At 37.8% G+C, this 27,742-nt stretch overlaps 1 protein-coding gene across 3 annotated transcripts in view; it reads left to right on the top strand.

Annotated features, from left to right (window-relative positions):
• Dcc (DCC netrin 1 receptor) overlaps nt 1-27,742 on the top strand; it is a 1,292,030-nt gene that overhangs the window by 474,084 nt on the left and 790,204 nt on the right. The window lies entirely within an intron of this gene.

Here is a 27,742-nt window from a genome sequence, read left to right as displayed (position 1 = left end):
CTTTCTGAAGCTTATGTACAAGATGAGACCTTGTGGATATGCCCTCATGAACACATTTAGAATAGTCATAAGCGTTAGGGTTTGAGCACTGCCCATCTAAATTCTGTCTAGCAGGGCTTATATGAGATTTTAAATACACACTATTAGCTTCATTTTGTGATTTCTTCATGGGGAATTTCCAAGTGGTATTGTTGACATGTGAACCACTAGGAAATGCTACATAATATAATGCCATTGGAGCATTCAGCCTGTAATTCTGAGTGAGGAGAAGAGTTATCAAGAAGATTTGGCAGCTTTTCTCCACCCAATTTTCCACTCCACAAAAGGACTTAAACTTGTCAGGTGAACTACTGAGTTTTTCATAAATATCAAAATTCAAAACAATTTCATAAATTTTAAATACATCAAATTAATAAAGAAAACAGCCTGATGCACTCAGGATGCAGAGGGTAGGAGGATTTCCATGAGTTCTAGACCAACCTGACACTACAGCAAGAGTTTCGGGTCAACCTGGATTAGTGTGAGATCCTACCTTGAAGAATATCAAAAAAGATGAGCCAGGCATGGTGGCACACACCTTTAATCCCAGCACTTGGGAGGCAGAGGTAGTAGGATTGCAGTAAGAGGCTACCCTGAGACTCCATAGTGAATTCCAGGTCAGCCTGGGCTAGAGCAAGACCCTACCTTGAATAACAAAAAAACAAAAAAAAAAAAAAAAGCAAGCAAGCTTGGTGTGAGACAGTATTGGATGAGGATAGAGAGGCCCATTCTAAAATATTGAAATGCAAGGACTTGTCCACAGCCAAGTCCTGATGCCAAGCAGAAGCCATAGCTACAAGGACTTTTGGCTCTAATGGTTCTGATGTGAGACTTACCAGCCAGATTTAGCTGGGTAAATGATCATGTGCTTAAATTGTTTCCTGTTGACATTAGTCTCCCTTAACTTTTGACGGAAAATTTCTTTTTACTGTATTTTTCTCTCATTTTCTGACTTTTTCCCTTGCTATCAGGGTCTATGAGATTTTGTAGCTTCTCAGTTCACTCCATGAGTATTTTTAGTTCCTCACGTATCTATAGGTCTCTATGCACATTGATTTTAACTAAAACTATTTCAACCTCTTTTTAAGTCTAGATTTGCATCTATCAGAGCTCATGCTGGGTAATTCTGGTTTCTGGAAGAAGCTGCATGTTGAGAATTCAATGACGGCATTGCTATTTATATGGGTATCATCCATCTGCTGCCTCATAACTCAGCATCCATATGAAGTGGGATCTAGAAATCCTGACAATTGAAACTTGGGATTCACAGGCATCTTTGGAACATTGAAAGCTTAATATTTAGTACCAATATTTTTACCACTTTTAACTTCCAAGGAAGTACTCTAAATATAGTTAAATCATTCATAGCTTCCTTCCACATACCACCATTTCATAATGAAATATTTCCTCAAAGTAGGAAGTTCATTTCAATGAAAATGAAGTGATCAGATATATGGTGTTTACTGAAATAACCACCAAATATCTTGATTTTCTTATGACAATAGTCACTAATAAAAGCAAACCATTAGATCTACTTCTACAGACAATGGGAATCGTAACAGGTGAGGGGCTGTGCAGATAGAGAAGACAACACAGGGATGGTATCCACAACAGCATGCACAATGGTGAAGAAGGTGAGGGTACAGAGGGAAGTACCTTGTTCAGTATCTGAAGAAGAACATGAGAGAGGAAAGATCTATGGAGAAACTGGCTCAAGGGTATTAACACACATTTGATTACTTATTTTGATTATTTAAAAAGAAGCAGGAGGGCTGGAGAGATGGCTTAGCGGTTAAGCGCTTGCCTGTGAAGCCTAAGGACCCTGGTTCAAGGCTCGGTTCCCCAGGTCCCATGTTAGCCAGATGCACAAGGGGGCACACGCATCTGGAGTTTGTTTGCAGAGGCTGGAAGCCCTGGCGTGCCCATTCTCTCTCTCTCCCTCTATCTGTCTTTCTCTCTGTGTCTGTCGCTCTCAAATAAATAAATAAATAATTAAAAAAAAAAAAAAAGAAGTAGGATACCAAAGGATTCAGAGCTGGAATTGGCTCACTAGGTGTATAGCTTACCTTACAAGCATGAGGACCATAATTTTATTCCTAGAACATACATTAAGAAAAGTCAGCTGTGCATGGTGGTGCATGCCTTTAATCCCAGCACTCAGGAGGCAGAGGTAGGAGGATCACCATGAGTTCGAGGCCACCTGAGACTCCATAGTAAATTCCAGGTCAGCCTAGGCTACAGTGAGACCCTACCACAAAAAAACAAAAAACAAAAGAAAGAAGGAAAGAAAGGAAGGAAGGAAGGAAGGAAGGAAGGAAGGAAGGAAGGAAGGAAGGAAGGAAGGAAGGGAGAGAGAGAGAGAGATAGAGAGAGAGAGAAAGAAAGAAAGAAAGAAAGAAAGAAAGAAAGAAAGAAAGAAAGAAAGAAAGAAAGAAAGAAGGAAAGAAAGTAAGTCAGGCATAGTAATATATACTTCTGATCCTAGCTCAGAAAGGTACAGACATTGGGGGTGGATCCCAGGGTTCCCTTGTTAAACAGTGTAGTTTGCTTAGCCTGTTCAAGGCTAGTGGTAGACCCAACTCAATGAACAGTGGACAGTGCTTGAGGAAAGACATTTGAGGGTTTTTTTTTTGTTTTTTTTTTTCTTTTTGTAATTTTCTGGCCTTGATGCACATGTGCGCATGTACCTGCACATACACTTGCACCCTCCTCAGATTCCTACACACACACACACACACACACACACACACACACACACACACACACACACACAATGACAGGATTCAGAGTATTAATAACTACCTTCATTTGGGAAAAAAGTTCTATATTGCTTATGTAACCAAAAATCTTCGCTAGATCAGCATATACTCTGCTGTGGTCATACACAAACTGGACAAGTGGCCCTGAGCTCTTTGTAAGTTTTATGAGGTGCAAATGAGTATGCTATTTTGTTAATCCTTTCTGATTGTACTATATGACAAAAAATATCAGGTCAGCTATTACTGTGGGTGACATTCATCAGTGCATTGGGTTTTTAAAGGGATGATCTAATTAATTTTATGGAATACTGTCATGAAGTGATTGAAGAGGAAATACTCAACTCAGTAGCTGTGACTTCTGTTGCATAAATTAGTGTTAGTAACTGAAATCACTTTATTTTATTTATGCTCTGAATTTACTGGAAAACTAATGTTTCCATTTTGGTTCCAGATAAATTTCCTCTCTTACATTGAATTGTTTTACAAGTGCAACTTCATTTTATACATGAGAAAAGAAGAAACAATTTTAGCAAAATGACATAATCAAAATCATATTTACCACAAAAGAAGATCAATATCATAAATTGTAAGAGTTACATGTTCTATATAGGTTTGTATTACTTTTATCTAATCTATGAATAGACAGAGTTTTTTTAACAGATGCTTTTTCCTCAGACATAGTTCTCTTCTACAATTCACATCAGTCATAATTTCAATTGTCTTTATCTTATCAACAAAAGGTATTTGTTGAATCTCAGGAAAGAAAAAGAAAATAAACGCTGAGCAAATTTTCAAATGACTCCATTCTGAATGTTCATTGTGAAAGCCTAATTTGTAGTTTGTATTTTGAGAAGTGGAAAGACTTAAAATTATTTCAAATGGCAACTTATTAGTGTTTTGCATTTTAAATTGGATTAGAGCTGAGAAAAGCAAGTATGAAATGATGTGAATAGTAGGGTGAGCAAGTCACTATTTTAGAGATTGTCTAAAATAAATTGAATTCAACCTAGAGCATCATTTTCCTTTTCAGGGTGCAGGGTTGCAAATGTTAAGGAAGGTGTAATTCAACTGACTTACCACCCCTGATATGACTGTCAAGGTTGAGTATCACTTGACTATTATAGAAGATCTTTTTTAGTGGGCAATTCCCTTTCCTTCCTAGTGATCAGTGTGAATGTAACACTTTATAAAACATACTTATTTATATGACTTGGCAAGTGTTGGGTGACACAGTCTTCTGAGAAAAACATCTATTCCATCTTTATTAGAACAGGTGCTACCCACATGAGGAACTGTCCTGATTAGCCCTGTTATCATTCTCTTATAGAAGGAGAGGGGCAGGGAAGGGCCATCAGACCCTTGCCTAGGACCTCAGCCACCTCCTATGCTGGCTGTATTCAATGACGCGTGGGAATTCGTGGCCTCAGGAACAGATAGAAATAGTAGGTCAAGAGATGGAAGCTCCATCTACCCAGCTATGGGGAGGTTGTCCTCCATGCTGCTATGACACCTTTCCATGTGATTGCTCTTATAAATAACTCCTCCTTCATGTTCTGTAAAGAACCCCAGCAATGCCAGCCATGGTAGTTCACGCCTTTAATCCTAGCACTCAGGAGGCAGAGGTAGGAGGATTGCCATGTGTTTGAGGCCACCCTGAGATTACCTAGTGAATTCCAAGTCAGCTTGGGCTAGAGTGAGACCCTGCCTTGAAAACAAAACAACAACAACAACAACAAAATAACCCAATCAAACTGTGGCTTTACCACAGTGAACTCTGATGGAATTGGAATTAGACTATTAACCTGTATTTTTTGGAATGTGCCCCACCTGGGAGTCCAAGTGCTTCTCCCCAGAAAAGAGTTCATGCAAGAACAAGTTAATTGTTATGTGAGGCAAGAAGAAAGACAAGTGCTTCCAGTACAAATAATTATTTTCTTTATTAATGTTTGCTTTTTATGGAAAACACAGAACTATACCCAAAAAGGCAGAAATTTACATGTTCTACTCATCTAGGGTCTTAAAGCCCAAGAAAATTATTGTCCAAGTTCTTTTCTTTCAACTTAAAAATATAATGATTTTATCTGATGGCAAAAATCTGGGGATATCTGGAGATTTGTTTACAGCCCCAGGGCATGTATTTCCAGAACATTCAGGAAGCTTAAACTGTATTGAGAGTTTATGTTTAATTAAATTGGATCCAGGTAATCAGGGTCTGGGTCCACGCTCTCTCATGCTGTGCACTTGTTACCTGAAGGCAAAATGCTATTAAAATTCAACAGATCTTAACAACCTCAGAACACTATGAGGCTGAGAGTTTGATAATGTATCAGGCTGGGAATGTGAGCCTCTGGGTAAAGACACGCCAGAATTCTGTGGGTTTTTGTAATGGTCACCAGAAATCATCAGAGAGAAATCCTTGTTGCCTCAGATTACACAACAGGCAAGGGCCTCTCTGAACAGCTCCGATTGGCCTGAGTATAGAGAACAGGAGCACACAGTGTGTGGATCTACAGTGAAGATGGGCTGAAAAGGTGCATCCTTTAAAGACAATACAATATACTTGATTCTCAGCAAAATAATTACACTTGATTGATCATCCCCTAAAACATCCCGTGATTTCTGCAGTCTTTCTTCTGATATGTAAGATTACTTTTTTATGGTCACTTAGGCACTGATCTATAATTCTGTTGTCCTACATCATGTATCCTAATCTTTAAGAATACTTAATGCTACATAAATATTAAAGCCTACTTCTGGAAAGATTTTACTAGCATTTGCAGATGATGTAGGTATGTTTAGTTTTTCTTAAGAGTAAAAGTCCATGAAGATCATTACATGAAAATGTATTGGGAAAGATCTGTTCTTCATTCACAGTAGATATAAAGGACTTAGGAAATGGATGGGTTTGAAATAAAATACGATAGAGCATATTATCTCCAAATACTTTGCCTCATAGCTGTGGGAGAAATGAAAAGCATTTAAGTACAAAAATAACTAGTTCCTACTTCAAGTACTTTATTTGTCTAAGTAAAAAAAAAAAAAAAAAAATAGACCTCAAAGTTAATGAGTAAATAGAGGTTTAAAGCAATGCTAACAGTATATCCGTATAGTTAGGCAGTATTGTTTACATATCATAATTGGAAAAATTGAGCTTAAAGAGTATTATAAAACCGAACTTCATAAGTTAAGAATCTATTTCACAATATTGGTAAGAAGAAGTGACCTTTCCATCTAATATATATGCCAATCCAAAGAGGTATCATAGAGAAACTATTTAAGACCTAGTTTCCAGTATATGGCAAAGTAAGAAGAAAGATTTTCTATTGACCATCAAAAATGGGAAAAAGGGTCAGACAAGGCCCAGGTGAAATCACAGAGGAATTGGGCAGATGTGCATGAACATTGCTTCCATGGTGAGCCTGTCAATCAGTGTCAGAGTGAAGGAGACAGATGCTGAAGATGCTAAATACCTACAAAAGCAGAAATCTAGAGGCTCCTGAGAACTTATAACTGACATGCATTTACAACACACCCACTGCAGCTCAGGGAATTTTGCAAAAAGGGGTGGGGAATATTGTAGGAGCCACAGGTTGACACATTATACCCAGAAGCATTGTCTCCATCACCGCAATAATTGCTGTCTCACAAGGCATAACTAACAACCTCATGGGGAATATCAGCAATCCTACTGAGGAGGGCCCTCAGTGGAATGGGGGGCAAGGAAAAGATGATACCAACACATGATGTATCCATACAAGGTGTGTTCTTAATAAAAAAAAAAAAACAATAGGAAAGGTACTTGACATAGTTTGTATAAAGATCTTACTAATTCTATGGAAATATTATATATAGAGAGAGAGAAAGAGAAAGAGAGAGAGAGCTAAAGTAGAATTTCTTTAAAGACATAAATCATGAAAAATTATTGAAGAATTCAAAAGAAATACATAACTATACATTGAAGTCTAAATATTTTGGGGTAAATAAGGACATGAGATGATGGTAATCAGTGGACTGTGGAATAATGGCTTCCCCCTGCTAGTCTGCATGCAAGGTGGATTGCATCTAGATCACCAATTCTCATGAGTCAATAATTTGGGTAGAGTCCATAGTGTCACCTGGCATGAATTAAGGACCTAATTTATAGGGGATAGTAAAAGGGTAAAATTCAGGAATGATTAAAAACAGAACCAAACAAAGGCATTTTGTGAGGCTGTGGGGTTCCCAAAAATTTGATTAAACCTTTTCTTCAGTATATCTGTGTGGTTAATTTTGATGACTAGTGTTATATCAGTGCTCTCTCTAATGTGGATGGATCTAATCTAGTCAGATGGAGGCATGAGTAGAAAATAATCTGCGGAAGAGGAACTCCTCCTGCCTGACTGTTTGACCTTCGTGGCCTTTACCATCAAAAGGAAAGTGGTTCATCTTGGGGCTTGAAGATGTTAGCCATAGATAAGAAGGTATATCATCAGCTTTGCTGCATCTCGGGCCTTCAGATTTGACTAGACATATGCACTGACCATCTTGAGTCTCCTGATTGTCTCTTTAGACTTCTTTGCTGTGGCACATGTCATTGTAAGGCCCATCTCACTCTGCAGTACCCTGACTTGTACACATGCGACAGATACATGCTCCAAAAAGGGTGCCATAGGTGGGGCACCATGGCATTGCATTCTAGGGCAGATGTCTAATCTGCCATTCCATTCACAGAAACACAAGTACATCCTCATCTGTGAAGGATCAAATGTGATGAGTGAGTGCCATTTAGACAGTACTGGTAAAGGACTTGCACATAGACTATTCTTCAGTAAACCAGCTCTTTTCCTAACAACCCTGTACCCCATCCCTTCTTTTGGGAGGAAGCCACTGCAGCTGAACTATGTACATTCTCTATCCTAGAGGAATGTCACTGTGGTAGTTTGAATAAAATGTTCCCGATAGGATCATGTGTTATTAATACTTGGTCTCCAGTGAGTGGCAATTTGGGAAATTTATGGATGCTTTGGGAGGTAAGCCTTATGGAGAAGGAATGCTTCTAGAGCCAGACCATGAAATTCCTTAGTCCAGCTCACTGAATGTCTGTCGCTGGTTTACTAAGACTGCTTGCTTTTGCTGCTGTGACAGGTATGACATTTAGGCGATTAGCATGCTTTCCCCGCCATGATGAAACTTCTCAAAACTGTAAGCCAAAGTAAATTTTTCCTTCAATCAGTTGCTTCTGGTCAAGTGATTTTATTTTGTTTTGTTTTGTTTCCCTCCAAACAACAAGAAAGTAACTTCTACATTTTTTTTTTTTTTAACCAACAAGTGGGGCTCTTCTTGCAACAGACCTGATCATGTGTTTGTTAGTTGGACTACAGAAACTTGACTAAAAAACAAGAGCATAATAGAATATTCAGTGACATTTAAGATCAAACTGCAGAGAAATGACAAACTTTAGAAGCTTGTCCTTATTAAGTTTCACAGGGTAAAAAGGACTTTGTTCAGAGTTGATTAAAAGCAATTTAGACCAACTTTGCAAAGGTGAATATAAATGTAATGTACTGGTACACCTGGCTAAGGAAGTGTGAGCAGGTTTAGGTCCAAGGCACAGAGGCTACAGATTTCAGTTGCAATTGTTTTAAGAAATTACCACCATTGACAAAGTGTGGAGCTACCCAAGCATTGTGGAGACCAGAAGATTTCATTACAACTTTCGGATGCTAGAAATGGAACTCTAGGATGTGATCCTCTATCCTGCTTATTTTTGATCTTACATCAGTCCAATCTTTTCTTTCTATGCCTATTATTTACTTTTCACAGTGATAATGTCTATTCTGTGTCACTGTATGTTACAATTGTATAATTTATGTTTTGATTTTGCAAACTCACTGGGAAGATATTGTCTTAAGTCTTAGATGAGACTTTGGACTTCTGAATAGTCTTACACTGCTAAAGAATATAGAAGCTATTAACATATGTCTGAATTCATTTTTCATGATGAGATGGCCATGAGTTTATGGGGATAAGAGTGGAATGTGAAGGTTTGAGTGACACGCCCCCTCATAACTCATGTATTTTGAATATTTGGCCCCACAATCGTGGTAATTTTGGAAGGTTGTGGTGCCTTGAGGGCTGTAGCCTTTCTGCAAGAGGTATGTCATTTCTCCAGCCCTGATTAGATGTTTTGTCCCTGCAATAAAAAGGTAACTGAAACAGCCATCTTTGGACCTATGCAGACCTCAGTTAGCATCACAGTGTATTTTGTGTCCTCTTGATATTGCATCACATGATGCTGGACAAACTTGATGATCTTTTAGGTAATATCATGAAGGAGAATGTCATCTTACTGAGAGACACTGTATGAGAACAAGTGACTAGAGAAATTAAAGGTTTTATATATAGTAGCAAATTAAAAGTGCATTCTTGAATACATGTACAGGCTTATAATGCTATTCCCTAATTTCTTATTGTGTATACTATAAGATAAGATAAGATATATACTATAAAATGATTTACATTGAAAAGTAGTTCTAAATACTTAATCTATTTATTTGAGAGAGTGATAGAAAGAAAGAGGCAGACAGAGAGAGTGAAAGAAAGAGAGAGAGAAAGGGCACACCAGGGCCTCCAGCCACTGCAAATGATGTGCCACCTTATGCATCTGACTTATGTGGGTCCTGGGGAATTGAACAAAGGTCCTTTAGCTTTGAAGGCAAACGCCTTAAAGGCTAAGCCATCTCTCCAGCTCTAAAATAGTTTTAAATACAAACTAATTTGAATTTAAAGACTAGAATACCAAAGAAACTTTCTTACATTTGGTATTATGGAAAAATACTCAGACATTTTAGCAAGTAACAAAACAAAAACTGTATTAGGTAGAGCAATTGTGTGCATGGTTTTTTGGGAGGAGAAAAACACACAGAAAACAGGTATAGGAGGACATGCCACAGTGATCCATCCAGTGATTAGAGCTTGGCGCTCAGGAAGAAGGTGGAAATAGGATTAATTAAAATGAAGTGATACTTCTGAGAGTTGCTTCCAAACATGATCAATGAAATATGGGGACTCATTTGGGAGAGCTTGATTATGGGCAGAGGACAGTGGTAACATCAAAATTACAAAATGTGGAAACTAAAAAATATATATACATAGTTTCAGTTAGGAACATTAAATTAGCAGTGTCTCTTATGGGCCAAAGATGATAAATGACTTTGTGGTGAGAGATGGCACTCATATAAAAGTAATATTGTCTTAATGACTGTAATGAGACACTAGACTGATTAATAATCTACTAAGACTAACTAGAAGGTTAGATAACTAATAAACTAAATAATAACTAAAACAGATCATATATCAAAACTTTAGTCCCCAATATGTGAGTGATAAAGGCTAAATACTGTCATAAGGATGGCTTCCTGGGGATCAAGTGAAAAGTCAGACATCTACAAGCTCATTGGAAGCCAAAATAGCTAAGAAGCTCTTTGATCTTGGTCTTCTACCTTCCAAAACTGTAAATGAGTTTCTATTATTTATGCCAAACAGTCTGTTATATTTTGTAAGGTAGCCCAAACTGACTGACACAGAAATTTCCTTGCTTAAAAAATAATTATCCAGGTGTGGTGGCTCACACCTTTAATTCCAGCACTTGGGAGGCAGAGGTAGGAGGATTGCCATGAGTTCAATATGAGACTCCATAGTGAATTCCATGTCAGCCTGGGCTACAGTGAGACCCTACCTCAAAAAAACCAAAAAAAAAAAAAATCTTTTATTCTGCCTAATTAATTATTATGCTTAAGATATAAAGCAAGTAGATGAACATCAATAAAAATACAGTAATCACTCATTTAAAACCTATGCTCCATTTTTAAAAATATATGGGGGTATACAAAGTAAACATATTTCAGAAGATATTAATAATGTCACCTTAATTTTACTTAAACAAACATAACATTTCCTATTTTTGCATGTAACTACAGCAAATTCTATTGCTAGTGAACAAATAGTGATCTACTGTAAATAAAAGAAAGAAAATAATAAAGTAACCAGTTAGTGGGTACTAATAATCATAGTAGTAGCAGTAGCAATATATAATTCTTGAGATTCTTGAACTTGTTTTGTGGATAAAGATGACCTCTAAACATTGATCTTGGGCTGGAGAGATGGCTTAGCGGTTAAGCGCTTGCCTGTGAAGCCTAAGGACTCTGGTTTGAGGCTCGGTTCCCCAGGTCCCACGTTAGCCAGATGCACAAGGGGACGCACACGTCTGGAGTTCGTTTGCAGAGGCTGGAAGCCCTGGCGCGCCTATTCTCTCTCTCTCCCTCTCTCTGTCTTTCTATCTGTGTCTGTTGCTTTCAAATAAATAAATTAAAAAAATAAATAAATAAAAAACATTGATCTTCTTGCCTCCAACTCCAGAGAGCTGGCATGACTCATATAACACAATGCTAAATAGTTTCCACATATCTCTCATATATGAATTTCATTAATATTCATACCAGCACATAGGAAGTTGCTTATCCCATCTTATTTGGGGTACAAATAAAAGCAAAGAAAGGAGAGGCCATGCAGAGTCATACATAGCAGTGGAACCCACAAACTCCAAAGTTGTCCTTCTTCTAAAAGGAAATTTATTAACTTTTATTTGCCATAGTTGAAATGTTTCATTGAACCACAGCTTTATGGAAGAAAGATATTTGAGGTGCAATTTGTCTTATTCTCCATTGAGTGAAAAGCATTTCCTCTTGGAGCTGGGCTGGTGGATCATCCAGGTTCACAATGAAAATTTCTAGGAGGAGAGAGGCTTCCTACTTTGCATAGAAGCTCAGTCCAAGGCATAAAAGCATCCAATATTACAGAATTCTTCAGGAGGTTGAGCTCAGAGGCCTGTAATTTGCATATTTTATTTGTTATCATAAGCTGAAGCTAACCCTTACTGAGCCCTGCTGTGCTTCCCCTGGTGTTCATTCATATTTTCTTATCACATGGGGAATGTGAGGCTGAGAACATTTAGGCAGTAAAACCAGGACATTTTAGCAAACCTAGAATCTGGACTCATAGTAAACTATGGATACAGCTCCCCTCAAGATTTAGGTATATCCTTCCAAGGATGTAAGGGCCTGAAGTACCTTCCAATTTTTTATATGAGATCACTGAAAAATTGTAGTTATTATATCTTTTAGATAAAAGATTTTCATTTTTAAAATGCATCTTAATTAGCTTTGAATATTTGCTTCTCCACACCAATATTTTTGGTTCCCTCAGTAACTTTAATCTTGGAACAATTTTTAAATCTGAATTTAACTTAAATGTATTTGTCATTCACTATACTAAAACACTTAAAGTATTAATTGAAATTGGAAACAGTTTTCCACTGTCTAATTATATTGAAAGATTACTTCCCTGGATTCAAGTTTTTATATTTTTTTTCCTTATTTATTTGAGGTGGGTTTGCTGTGGATGGGTGCTCCAAGGATGAATAGACTAGAGGTTCCTTAATGAATGAAAATTGTAATGCTTTTGAAGAAATAAGTGGGTAGAACTCCGTGCCTAATATGTATGCAAATGCATGCACAGAACCTTGAACCACTGCAAAGGTACTCCAGACACATATGACATATATACCCCCTTATGCATATGTGGGTTTATGTGGGTACTGGGGAATTGAACCTAGGTCCTTAGGCTTCATAGGTAAATGCTTTAACAGTTAAGCCATCTCTCCACCCATTGATTCAAATAATTTATCTTCATACTATTTTCACTTAAGATGTTCTTAAGTGTTAATAGTAAAAGTTTTAAGTTAGTTAGAAAAGCTGTATGTGTTCATCATTTAGCATGTCAGGTAGAAAGAACACTATCATTCATTGCTCCAAAGATAATCAGGTGTTTTTTTTTGTATGAATGCATTTTGATTTACAGACTACAATACTTTCATTTCATATTGTCTATATTTTTATGACACTGATATTTGTTGGTTTTGCTTTTCTTTCTTAGCATTTACAGCAGTATTTTATGTATACTCATAAACCCTGTGGACATCATTTTTAAATAGGTATATGGTAGCACATTAACTTTGCTAGTCCATTCATTGCTAATAAACTTTCTGTAGGTGTGGGTGAATGTGTGTATGTGCACAAACACACACACACACACACACACACACACACACACACACGTGTGTATGTGTATATATGTTGTAGGATATGTGTGGTGTAGCTGTATTTGTGATGTATGCACATGTGTGTGCAGAAATACACAACAGAAGAGACCCTTTAGTGCCCTTATTTATCACTTGTCCCATATTTCTGTAGTTGGAATCTCTCATTCAATCCCAAGATGCTGTTTTTGGTCAGTGAGCCTCAAAGATTATACAGTCTGTGGCATAGGACAGGTACCTGAGTCATTAGGAATATTGAAAATTTGAATCATTCTATGAATTATATTTAGTATTTGCATCACTCTTATTAATTTTACTCTCAGATGAGTCAAATAAACAACTAAAGGCTTGAGAATTATACTACCAAATCATATAAACATTTAAATTATTTTGTAATAGACAAGAAGTTATAAAGAAAACAAGATCAAATGCAGAGAAACGTACAGTTGTTGTACAGAAGTATGTTGCATATAAAACTTATGCATCAAGCTCTTCTACGCATATTATACTTGTATCTTGTGGTGTCTACAAAGAAAGTAAAGGCTTATTTAGGCTTACAGCCTATAAAATCTCAAAGGTATATTTGAAAAGGGTAACAAGAAGACTTAATCATGAAGTACTTGTGATTATAGTGTTTAAGCTCCAAGGATGAATAGACCAGAGGTTCCTTAATGAATGAAAATTGTAATGCTTTTGAAGAAAGAAGTGGGTAGAACTCTTTGCCTAATGTGTATGCAAATGCATGCACAAACAAAACCACCCCTGCACACCACCCTCGCCTTGTATTAGGCATGCATGTTTCCCTTGGATTAGAAAAACTCTGAATCTGTAATAGAAATGCTCTCAATACTTTTGTAAGCTAGCTACACATTCATATTTCTTCACAAAAATTTCGAAAGGTCATGAATCCTTCTAAAGTTTTATTAAATTCTTCAGTGTAAGTTAGTCCAATCAGATGTGATGCAAAATACAATCAGAGGAATGACGCGGTAATATCTGCCCATCTTGGGGGCTGATCAGAAGTTTTGATCTCCAGGTGTTAGATTAAAATCTCATGGGGTCAGTAGTAACATTGAAAGACACCACAAATGTCCATCCCAAACCAATTAACCAGAGTGCATAGTAACTGACAAGATTGTTGTTCAAGTCTAGGACCAGAAATGCTAGTAATCAGTTATAACGAATTTGTGGGGAAAATGAACTAATGTCTAAAACTTTCCTAACAAAATTGTGCAGTATAAAAAATATGTAGTTAGTACGAAGAATAGCACCAAAGTTTACCTTCCCTGTGCTGGCATCTGAGCAGGTGAACTTACCTGCAGAAAGACACCGCACATGAGAGTTGAGTCCCAGGTGTCCCTAAGATCAGCCACTTTGTTCTGTTTCTCTGGTAAATGTACTGTCTAATTCTATGAAAAAACTATTTTACAGTGTCTATTTTCTGAACTCTAATCCTCCTTCCCTTTTAATTTTTTTTTAAAAATTTTATGTATTTTCCTTTAAAAAAGGAGCCACAAAAAAGGACAGTTTCCTTTTCTCACTATCACCCTCATCCCAGTTGCATCTATGGTAATGGGCCCCACTTGCATCTTGGTACTTGGTGGTTCTTGTTGCTGAGGTCGAACCCTCACCTCCACACTCCTTCTGCCTTCAAGGCTCTTTCCTCTTCTTCCCCATTGCATCACCTCTCCCATAACATATTATATTCTTCTCCTCCATCAAAACCACATTTGAATAGTTTTTATTAGAAAATGTTCTTGGAAGTATGTGCTCTCTAGGTATTGTCCTATTTCTATATTTCTTTTCACAGAAAACATTTTTGATGAGTTCGGCCAAGTTTGATGAGTTTGGTCATTATCTCCTCATTAGTCATTCATTCCAATGTTAATACCCCTCAATGAAGCTTTTATTCCACAGCATTTCTTTCAGATTTATCGCATGAAAACCATCAGTAATCTACATTTGTCCAAACCCAAAGTCTTTCTCCATCCTCATTTTACACAACTTTTTGAAAACCTTTGATTCAATGCATTGCTTTTTATTTATTGAAAAAAAGTATATCTATTTATTTGCACAACTGTTTGCATGTTTATTGTGAGGATATAGGGGCTAGGACTCTTCTGTGTGACTCTGTCTTTCTCAGTATCATATCTCCTATATGTAGAACAAGAGGCTCACATTCACTTATCAAAAGTCACTTGTTGAATTGTTGGACAGTTGCTAACCTGTGTATCAGGTACATAAAAACATAAATACTCATAGAGTTTACAAATATAACAAGTGTCTTGGGTGTTGGAAATTTAACACTCTTCTATCCAGAATCAGAGTAGTATCTGTCTAATGTGATAGATGAACTTCAGAGCTCCTTCATTCCCATTAGGAATGAGTCCACCTCATAAGTCCACTGTAGTACATAATTTATAGTGTGCTCTCTCCAATTGACTCAGGGTACATGAGCATATTCCCAGGTGCCATTAATCTAAATTTTCTATGAAGACCCCAAATCAGAATCTACCTATTTTTTCAAAGACTGTGATTGAAACATGGAATCTTATGTTTTCAGGCTGATATAGTGTTTCCTCCCAGCAGCCTCCCTGTGTTAAGTGTTAATATCACTGTTCCCACCCTGGCCACTTTCAGTTCCTTCCAAAAGACTCTGTCCAGTTCTTGACTTAAGTGACCCACCTAGGTTTAACAAAGTTGAGCCTATTTATAGTAAACTCATAACCTTTCTGGGAAGACTCTTAATATTGTGTTTATTCCTTCTTCTTGCAAGAAATAAATAAGAAATCTGTAAAATTCTTTAAAATATTGCCTTCCCCATCCCTATATCCCCTCCCTGCTTCTTTCCCTTGAACAATATGAAACACATATTCTGAGAGAATCACCAACTTCTATTCACCACATTCAAATGAAATGAACCATTAAAGGACCATCAGGGACTTCTTCAGGTGGAGACTGTGGTACCTAGGATCTACTGGAGGTTTCTGTTGTTGTTTAATAGGATTTTTTTTGTCTTTTCTTGGAATGTATATGTGATAGAGAGTATGTGTGTGGTATGGTGTTTGTGGTGTATGCATGTGTGTGTGTTCAGATGTGCACACACCGTATGTCTGCCTCCTTCATGCACATGTCTCTGAGAAGAGAATTTAGGGTGTCCTTCTCTTCGCACTCATCCATGCATTTCCTTGAAAGGAGTCTTTCCTTCATCGCTGAGTTACTCTGTCAGTGACCCCAGTGAGTATTCAGTCCATGTCATGTCCTTGTGAACTGATGTTACAGATGGATTTGGCCATACCCAGCATTCTAGGTGGGTGAACTTAGTTGCTCTCTTGCCAGTCAAACTTAGTGGATGTCTAGTCTAAGAAGCCAACATCCTTAATTGGCAAGTATCCTTAATAACTGAGCCATATCATCAGCCCAGGATACACAGTTTTAATGAATTCATTTTGAGGTTCAACTATATGGTAATTATGTTTTATTAGATAAAAATGGTGGTTATCATTATGCTTCATTAATGCAGGATTTTCATGCATCATATATCTCTATTTACTGAGAAGGAACCTATAACTAGAACTCCAGGCTAGGGTATCAGCAGCTGTCTATAGAGTGATGACTGAAGAGAGAGTGGAGTGGCAGACAGGCTTTATATTCAGGCAGAGCGTGGAGAGCAGAGTTAAAGCAATCTGCGATGTTCAGTTGTCACTTATGCAACTTTGTTTACATGGGAGTGGGCGGTGAGAGGTTTGGAGCAAAGTGGCACAGCAAGCCATATTTGCAAAAATGAAGATGAAGGTGAGAAAATGAAGTGAGATTATCTCTGGGGGAAAGGAGTTACTATTCTGTGGCTATTGGGATCTTTCCATGTCAAAGGATGTCTGTGGTTGACTGATTTAGTCTCAAAATGATTCAGACACTGACAAGTGAGTCACTTAGGCCTCTTGTCAAGAAATTCATCAGTGTTCAATGGGAAAAGAGATGAAGCCCTTTCTCAACTTCAGTTCCAGTTGAATTTCCAAGAGTAGGAGAAAGCCATTTTACTCTTTCTCTCATGTTGGTGAGCAATAGCTTGGCCCCTTTACAACTGTGAAGAAATATAACCATGTTGTAGAATGTCAAGGGGTCAGTTTATTCTGCACATCCATGAGAAATGTTCATGAGAGGCTGTCTAAACTGTGGATGCTAGTTGTATATCACGAGATTATGGCAAGATCCATAGGTGGAAAGTAGGAATAAACATTGTGTTTACTTAAAGGCTATATTCATAGCTAATCTCTTGTGTATGATTGCACTTCAAAAACTATTACTGTTGAGCCAGGCATGGTGGTGTGTGGCTATAATTCCCATTTGTGGGAGACAGAGGTAGGAGGATCATTGAGTTAGAGTCAAGCCTGAGACTATATAGTGAATTCCAGGTCAGCAAAGAAAACCCAGCCTTATCTTTAGAGTTGCTGTACTTTTAGAGATTGGAAAACCCTTCCTTCATCTCAGTGATGAGGAGTATAAGTCTGAAAATGTTAGATGATGTGTTCATGTATATAGTGGCTAACCACTTTCCAGCCTCTTGATCTGAGGAGATAACTTCTCTCCTTTTTTTAATCCTGAAGTTTAGAAGCTGCATGAACACTAGCATGCTGGGTAATTAAGTGTAGGGAGCTAAACATGAAATATTTTCTCCATCTAAAACTCACATTGATGGCTTTTCAAAAGAATGTATTTGAAAAAGCAAAATATTTTTGGCATGTGTGTGGGCTTAAGTGGGGTGTGTGTGGGCTATGGCTCAGTATGGCAGTCACAGGGCAAGCCAGGCATGGATTTACCTGCTACCTTGTTTGAAGCAGGGTCTCTGACTTTTCGCTGTCTCCGCCTCCCTTCTCACTGCAGGTACACTGGGATTACAGACACCTGCTACCGTGCCTGGGTTTTACATGGGTTCTGAGGGCCTGAACTCAGGTACTCATGCTTCCCCAGGAAGTGCTTTATCCACTGTGCAATTTCTCAAGCCCTTCACTTCTATTTTTAATGAAAGTTCCAAAGGAATATTTTTTATACAAAGTGAGCATAATACAACAATGAGAATGGAATCAGACCATCCTAGGCTCACAGTTTAACTTGGTCTAGCTTTATGGTGGTCTTCAACTTTCGTCTCTTGACCTTTTCATTGTTCGACATATGCTATAAGCTTCTTACTAAGGTTCATATAAATAGCCATGTAATAGCCCAGGGAAGCCATACATTATTATTTTTATTAAATACCAAAGTTACTCCTGCCATTCCTAAACTTGATATTTTATATAAAACCTATATCTAATGTATGGAAATAGAAAAAAAGTAGATGTAGGATAATTTGTCTTTTATTACCATACTGTTAATTTTGCAAGTTGTAATGCATAATTGGAATATTTGATGTTTTCAATTATGTGCGGATTTTTCCTAAATTAGACAATAGCTACAAACAACACAACCCTCAGAAGTTGTTTCTCTCACTTGTAGCCTCTGACAAAATTTCAACAACTAAATTCCAAACTCATGAAAAATATAATCATCATTGTTTAATTTCTTAAAAAGACATATATAAATATAATTGTGAACAAGCTACAGGCTGTTTTACTGGCCAAAATATCTACAAACAAAAAAATCAATGTTACTTTCCAGGGCTTCTGTTCATGTCAGAGATTTAAAAAGTAAGGTTGTACCATACTGACATTCTTCTAATATGACTTTTTCATGGCTTCAATTGTTTGCTGAGAAGCCAAAAATATTGTGAAAATTGTAATGAGTTGAGTTATGGTTTTGAATGTTTTCCACTTGGAAGAATTGCAGATGAAATAGTTATAAAATCCCTAAAGCTGTATACAGTTTAGAATGACTCTTTCCATCAAAACTTATACAAGCTCCTCATGAATTTTACCTATGGATTGGAATAACAAAGTGTTCCCATAATAGTATATTTTTATATTTGTGATTACCCTCAAAACATTTACTAATGATACTATTTTAAGCTACACTTTCAAAAATTTTTCCACTGGTTTGTAGATGATTTGTGTCCAATTGTGTAACAATACCCTCCCCCCCAAAAATCTCATTTGTTTTGGCTTAAGCCATCTATTTTTCTGCCTAAAGGACAGAAATGCCACTTAGCACATGATAGTGAGAAGGTACTGTATGGAGCAGGGAAGGCAGAAGGAGATAGGATTAGGAGTCTGTGTACCCACACTGAGGAAAACCAGCCTTTTTCTTCCAAAAAGAAAACTTCACTTTATTCAGATATCAAGCAACTATTCTTTCTGGAACATCTTCCTGCTTCCCATCCTATAACACTCTTTTCTCCTCACACAAAGCATCCTCAAACCTGTACTCAAGAAAGCGTCTTTTCTAGGTGATTTCATTTGGGACACTTATCTAAGGGTTATCATGTCCTCTGCATAATTCCATCATGCATACTAAACATTAACAGTGAAAGGCAGGTTAACACACCCTGTTAGCTGTGCAGAATAACTTACTACATCTTGGAATCTGTGAAAAGCACACTAACATTTTTCTCTCTATATTTTTATTTCACAAAATATGTCACAAATATTAAGTCAATGAAATGTCATTCATTGTGAAAGGCATTTATTTTGGGGGTCTTCATAACTATCTTACCTGGATACAATTTAGGATCTTATCTTCAGTGGGACATTCATGTTATTGTTGTTGTTGTTCTAGTTTATGGGAACAAGTTTTTATCCTCTTTGAAAGAATCTTCTACAATTCTTCTCCACCCACATAAAAAGCTAATTGGAGTGGCTGGAGAGATTGCTCAGCAGTGAAGGCACTTACATGCGAAGATTGATGGTCCTGATTTGATTCCCAAGTACCCACATAAAGCCATGTGCACAAAGTGACACATGCATCTGGAGTCTGTTTGCAGTAGCAAGAGGGCCTGGCGTGCCCATTATCTCTGTCTGCTTCTCTGTGTTTATCTCTGCAGTAAATATTTAAAAATAGTTTTAAAAAGCTGGGAGCAGCCTTGTATACCCCAGTCCTGTGGGAGGCCGAGAACAGAACCTTTGGGACTCACTGGTCAGCCAGTCTAATAAAAATTGGAAGCTTCCAGTCCAGTTCCAGTTCAGTGAGGGACTTCTGTCAAGAAAATAAAGTGAAGCCGGGTATGGTGGCACACTCGGGAGGCAGAGGTAGGAGGATAGTGGTGAGTTTGAGGCCACTCTGAGACTACACAGTGAATTCCAGGTCAGCCCGGGCCAGAATGAGACCCTACCTCGGAAAAAAAAAAAAAAAAGAAAGAAAGAAAGAAAGAAAGTGAAAGTGGAAGACTGATAGAGGAAGATACGTATCATTCTCCTGTGGACTGTGCATGTATATACACAAGGCACACACATCTACTCATATGTATGGATACACTATACACACATACACACACACACACCACCTTACACACATGGAACACACACAGAGAAAGAGAGAGAGTAACAGGGAGAGAGAGAGAGAGAGAGAGAGAGAGAGAGAGAGATGATTTCGTTCATGATTTGAGACTACTGCGCACTTTCTGAGTTCTGACTGTGGTATTAATCCTTCACATTGTCTCTGCTAGTCGCATACTACCAAAGGACACTTAAAATCCAGTTTAATACAGAGTCAGAAAATATTATATCAGTATGCATTTAGAAATTTAAGAATAATTCAGGGATCATGATGTCAATAAGTGTTTTATAATGGTTCTGCTAGTTTTAAAGATACTTAATGTCTCCAGTTTCAGTAGCAATAGCATGATTGGTCTTACGCCTAAAACTTCTTTGATAGTTCTTATTTTCATTTTGAATTGCAATGTGAAAGTTCTTCAGTAACAATGAGCATTCATGCTGAAAAAAGATCTGTTCCTGAAACTACCTTGTATGAAAAACTCAGAGGAGTTGCAATGCCTTAATGTCCACATTGACAATCTAGTGTTTCTGTCCCTGCAGGCATACACTGAGGTTAGCGGTTCCTGATGACCTATATCATAGGTTAATATGTGTGAGAGAAGATATTGCCAAGTTTAGAAGCTATTGGAGATATAAAATTGTACAACTAATTTCTGAACTCAACATTGTTTGCTATTCTGCCAAGTTTAAAATGGAAAATTTAAAGAAAAGCAAACCGTCCAAGTGGGAAGATGGCAATTTTTATTTTATCTGCTTTTATGGTCAAGTGATGAAATATAAATTACTGTGCCCATCTTATAAATGAAATCACTAGCTTAAATTTCTCACCAGCACAGTTAGATTGTGCTCTGTTAATTAGAATGTTAAATTATTTGGCTATTTTAGCTTTTTCTTGACCTGAATAATCAATTAATCAGAAACACAGGAAGAACACCCATAAGCCAAGAAACTCATCCTTTCTCACACAAAATTGCAATCTGTTACTCAGTATGCTTTCTTAGGTTTCTCTTTGTGCAGTAAGAGATCCAGCCATGGCCTTAGCACGAGATCGTTGCAGTGAGAGGGGCACCTTGGCTCTAGTTGCTGTGCTAGGGTAAGTTGTTAATGGGCTTTAGATCTATTATTTACTCATGATGTCGATTGTGAAGGAAGTACCATGGCCCATCACGGAAGTCTCTTTAATCTCCAATATCGTACACCTCTGTACAGTTGCGAAGTGCCTTGAGAGAGGGTACAGAATGAATGATTCATATTATTGATTCACCTGGAAAGTAGAAAGGATGAGCTCAGAAATAAGAAAGGCAGGGTTTTTTTTTTGTGTGTGTTTCTTTATATGATAAAACCACTCAAATCTCCAGAAGTTCTCTGAGTTTAGATAAACTAAAATAATAGAATATATGGGAACTTTGTGTTTATGTGTCTGTAAATGTATATATTCATATGTACATACATACATACAATCAAAACCATTGAGAATACACTTTATCCCAGGCTATGGATAAACGCTGATAATACAGAAAAGAACAAGATAAATACTCTGTTTCATGAACTGCCCAATGGGAGAATGAGGAAAAGATAAGAAAGAGAATGGCAATGGCGTAAAATATGGTGAAACCTAAGTTAGATAATGAGATAAAGTCATATTAACAAAGCAGTAAACAAAAGTGAGGTGTCTATGAGAAGAAATTCCACTGTAAAAACTGAGTATAGGGCTGAAGAGATTGCTTAGTGGTTAAGGCACTTACATGCAAAGCCAAAGGATACTGGTTCGACTATCCAGGACCCACGTAAGCCAAATGCACAAGAGGGTACACACATCTGGAGTTCATTTGCAGTGGTTAGAGACCCTAAAGTGCCCATTCTCTTTCTCTCTCTCTCTACCTGCCTATTTTCTTATCCCTCTCTTAAATAAATAAATAAAAATAAAATAAATTTTTAAAAAAACGAGTTTAATGAAGTGCTCAGTGGGATAATGACATTCAAAAGATCATCTGAAGGTTGTATTTTGGGAGCCCTCAAGATTCTCAGAGGGAGGAAGGACCAGACAGAGACAACAGCAAGTGCATCCAGTGTAGTATTTCATGCACAGACAGTATCTCTTCTTTTGAAAAAAAAAAAAAATCTTACTACTGTGCTGTCTGTAGCCATTCTTCCACTATAGAGCTATGGGTTTACAACTATGATATAATTGTTGATGCAAAGTGCTTCAATCATTAGTCTAGATCAAAGTCACATGATTTTAACTTGTACAGTACACACCCTGTTGGGACCCAAGAAGCCTGTTTCTCCTGAGCCCACAGACCCAGGGAAACCTTACTCCATCACAGGTTTATCGCGCATCTACTTTGTGTCAGGTGCAGTTACTTGAGAGAACTCAATGAAGAAGAGAGATTAATCATCTCTGTGCTGTGACATTGAGAGCTTAGAGAAAATGATGTGCATAATAAATAGTTTCTATTGTTTATTTGAATAAAAGTTGACAATGTAGACCAAACTAATGGGACAGGGAAAGTCTTAGTATTGATAGGATATACCAGTTAGATTTTGTTATAAATATGATTTTAAGAAGAAATGTTTAAGGAGGTCAGAAAGTTAATTTTAGTACTAGAAGAATATTCTAGTGTCAGGACGCAAGCCATTCCATACAACAGGTGGTGCAAAAGCTCCAAGAAACACTGCTGACCAGTCAAACCATGGCCAGCAAGCAGAGTGCTAAGGGCAGTGGCACTGGAGGCCCAACTGGGTACAGCCAGGACTGTCACAACCAGATAATGAAATTGCTTGTAGGCTCTGGGAAGACTTTAGATTCTTCTTTGTAAGAAGGTCAGATGAGCCATGATCTGACACAAGCATAGTGGTCTGGCAGCCCTGTTTTCTAGAACAAGAGGCTGGCAAAAGTGTGGGAAGCCACTTACGATACCACAGCACTGATCTAATTGAGAGGCTGAGATTGTGGCCCAGTGGGTAAAGGGTTTGCTGCCCAAGTACGGGGCTCTAAGTTTGGACTGATAGCACCCACACAAAAAAGTCTGGGCATGGAAATATGTACCCACAGTCCCAGCACCGAGCAGTCAGAAACAAAAGCATCCCTAGAGCTTGCTGGCTAGGTAGTCCAGTCAAATTGGTGGGCTATAAGTTCAATGAGAGAACATATTTCAAGATGTAACTTGGGGTGCTATCAAGGAAGACATCTGACATGAACCTCTGGCTTCCACATGCCTATGCACATGTGTATGCATAATACATAAACTCCAATGCATACATTCTTGCATTCAAATATGTACAAATAAAAATGTCTTATTGAGAGAAGGTAATGGCAGTAAACATAAAACGTTGGGTCAAGGTCTAGTTCTAATTTGAAGTGAGATCTATTGTTATAGCAAAGTCTGATGACATGGGAAACCTGACAGATGGGATTGCCATTACCCAAGATATGTGAGATATAGTAGAAGGGGTTCTGCAAAAGAGATATAAAGGCTTTTATTTCTTTCCTAACAGAACAGGTTTGGACATCTACATGTACAGTCTGTCTATGCTATATATCTTGAAGAAGGGAAATATTTGAACTGAAGATGTAAATTAGAGAGTCATTTTAATTGTATACTGGAATCCAGACCTATGAGATGGCATGAGGGCTCCAAAGCCTATCTACGGACAGAGCAAGAAAGACTGGGGACAGCACCCTATGTAATTAAAAATGAATAGATTTGAAAAGGGGAAAAAATCTTTTAAAACCTGAATGTAAAGATGAGAATCGGTGTTTTCTTTGGCTATGTCAATCTCATTGGCAACTTCTTCACTGTTATAGCATGTATCCTTTCGTCTGTACTCAAAACCTAGAAGGTTTACAGCAGAGTAAATCCGTTTCCTCTTATGTGATGAATGGTCATGCGGGGTGGGGGAATGAGAGGGAGGGAGCAGGGAGCAGGGAGCTGGGACAGTCACCCCTGTGCTGCAAGAGAAGCTAAGTTGGCCTGGGTCCCCTTGCCTGCAGTTAGTGCAGGAGGAAACTGCCTGGGGCTATGGCTAGGATGCCTGCTTGATGGGATTAGGGGACTGGAGGACTGCAGGAGAGCCTGGGAATCAGCTGGTTCCCTTTTTGGCCCCACCACACCATCCCACTGGAGGTCGATTAGAGATGCTCCCCTTAGAAGACCCAATCAACCCTTAATGCCTTGTCTTTCCTTCCCTGGGAGGTGCGGGGCTGTTAGGCAGAAGCCATCCTGACCAGAAGTCCTCTCCTGTGGTAATGGATCCTGATTATTTCTGTAGCGCATAGGAGCATTGGAGGAAAGAGTCTTGTGTAGGCTTTGCAGGGGACCAAGATAGGCCAGAATTGATGAAACAAGCTTTTTATTTCTGCCTACATAATTCTCAAAAAGGAAAGGTCTATTTTAAGTGTTCTTACCTTTTTAATATAAATTTTAATTGTATTTGAGAGGGAGATAGAGGCAGAGGGAGAGAGAGTGAGAATGAGAGATAGGTAGAGAGAATGGGAGTGCTAGGGCCTTCAGCCCCTGTACCCCTGTAAATGAACTCCAGACATATGTGTCATCTTGTGCATCTGGCTTACATGGGTCTTGGGGAGTCTAACCTGGGTCCTTTGCCTTCACAGGCAAATGCCTTAATAGCTAAACCATCACTCCATCCTGGTTCTTACCTTTGTAAACATATGTTTTTTTTTTTTTTTCTTATTTGCAAGGAGAGAGAGACTGAGAATGGGTACACCAAGGCCTCTTGCCACTACAAACTCCTGATGCAAGGACCACTTTGTGCATCTGGCTTTGGCTTTACATGAGTACTGGGGAATTAAACCTGAACTATTAGGCTTTGTCAGTGAGTACCTTTAATGACTGAGCCATCTCTCCAGCCCAGGGTTCCTACTTTTGAAAGCAAAACTCTCCTGTAAGAATTTGATAGAATCCTAAATATTGCCTACTAAAAATCTGCACTCACTTTTCCCCCAGAATTGATCTGTGTAATTTTTGACTCATGAGTGTCATCCAGGGTCTTTAGAACCCTGTTTGATTAACTTAAAGCTAGTCTGACTAGCTTAATAAGTTTTCTTTCACACTTTATCAGTTTCAGTAGTAATTCAATTTTGGTGTACTCTCTCTTTAGCAAGAGTAGAAAATAGGCGTGTGATAGCTATTCTACTATTATCATTGTTATAATCACTTCATGGAGAAACTAGCCAAGAATAACTTAAAGTAATTTGTAATTTCATTGCCCTTTTATTGGCCATTGACTTTGCAAACAGTAAGTAAGTAGCTATGGGCCAAGTGGCACATGCTTCAAAGCAGCTTCCTAAGTTTTGGAAAAGAAAGCATTTCATTGCTGATTGAGTCAGCAAGGCTATTTGAATCAATCCCCTGAATGACAGATGGCCATTCTACATAGCACTAATTTTTTCCTAGCATTTTAAAATTATACATTAATGATGTAAAAGTACTCTTAGATTAACCATATGTATATCACTCTGCCTTTACCCAAAGAGAATAAATAACATTAAATAATGATGAGTTTACCCTTAAAACCTGGGGAAAATTTGAATGACTAAAACATTCTGGAATCTCAACTACTGCCAGAAATTGTTCCTCGATTTAAAATAAAACTCTCCGTCACACATCTTTCACATGCACCTTGCCTGCATTAATTACATCTAAGCAGCAAACTCATCAGTATGCCTACTTGGGACACAGTTATAAACATTCTTCCTCCTTACCACATTGGTAAGTCCTGGTCCTCAAACTCAAAGATACATGGAAATTTAACAAGGGAGCCAGAGCCTCGAAGGTTTATTGTAAGCTTTTTGTTTGTTTGTTTTGTTGTTTTTCAAGGTAGGGTCTCACTGTAGCTCGGGCTGACATGGAATTCACTCTGTAGTCTCAGAATGGCCCTTGAACTCACGGTGATCCTCCGACCTCTGCCTCCCAAATGCTAGGATTAAAGGTGTGCTCCACCATACCCAGCCACTTGTAAGCTCTTTTGAAAGCCCACACCACAAACATTTCTTTCACACTTTTTAAGAGGACTATGAATTCACAGGACTATTGTGATGAGGTAAAAGAGACATGCTACCAGTTTTCAAATATGCCCTGCCCAATGACACTGATGGTGTTTTTACATCTTTGAGAACAAGGAGATTTTTGAGAACTCAGTTCCAACATGGAACTGTCATGTTTAGTGCAATGCTGTCCATCCAAGGCACTTTATGTAGAAAACCAGATCCTTAGTTGCAGCTTCCCTTGAGTAGAGGAGATCCGAGCCTCCCCGTAGGTGGAAACCCACTGGTCTTTGGTGTTTTTCAAAACTGAGTATTAGTCTTCATGCTCTCCTCACTTCACATTGAATTGGCCACTTTCAACCACAAACTCTTGCACCAGATTCCCCAAGTGAAGCTTGTCAGCAATTTCAAGTCCAATTCACCTGATCTCTATCTGAATATATGGCATTTAAGAGACTTGCATGGTACTGAAAGCATGATCTCTGGTCACAAGTTTAAATGATACTAAGGAAATTGCTAGATGGCCTCACTGTAGGTTTACTGTCAGAAACTGTGGGAATCTAGAAAACTGTTCTTGGAGGTCATCTGGTAAGCTTAACACTTACCTGAAGCCAGAGGAACATGGTCTCTGGCAATGTGACTTAGGATAGATGTATCTCAGAATTATGAGGCAAGACTTTTGGACTGCAGTGAAGTCTGTTCATTTATAACACTATTACCAAGCCCATTCTCTATGAAAATATTCATAAAATATATTTGTATAATATTTATATGACTAAAATCATATAATAAATATCAAACCTTAGCAAAAATGCTGTCTATAAATTAGAAAAGAATGCAAATTATAAGTGACATTAGTATGCATTTATTTTATCATACACACTTTGCCCTGTGGATAAATAAGATACTAATTTATCATTGTGCAGTTCATCTAGTAGACTTTAGGTTGAGAAGAAAATAGGATCAAATTTATTGGAAAAAAAAAAAAGAAGACATTCCCAATTGACTGCTAAATGTATATGCATATGTATACAAATACGTGTGTGAATATACACTTTTGTAAATATGAATGTACATTTCTTTCACTGTCTGTATATGCATGACTATATTTAAGTAGTGTGGGTATACACTGGGATGTGCTTCATTTTACTATGCAGAAAGCAAACATCTCTTCCTGTATAGGAATCTAAGATGCTGAGTAATTTGCATATTCAATTTCTTAGTTTACAATTTTTATGGGCAAACATTTCTTTAGACACATTTTAAATAGTAGCTGATTCACTGGTATATAAAATGATAGAGTTTAGGTTACTTAACATTCTATGTCTATTTTTTAATTAATAAAGGTGGAGTAGTAAGTTATTTAATGCAATGGCTC

The sequence above is a fragment of the Jaculus jaculus genome, chromosome 2 (assembly GCF_020740685.1).
Source record: "Jaculus jaculus isolate mJacJac1 chromosome 2, mJacJac1.mat.Y.cur, whole genome shotgun sequence".
NCBI lineage: Eukaryota > Metazoa > Chordata > Mammalia > Rodentia > Dipodidae > Jaculus > Jaculus jaculus.
Note: the sequence above shows the minus strand (reverse complement) of the source record. Positions and strands in the feature narration are given on the sequence as shown.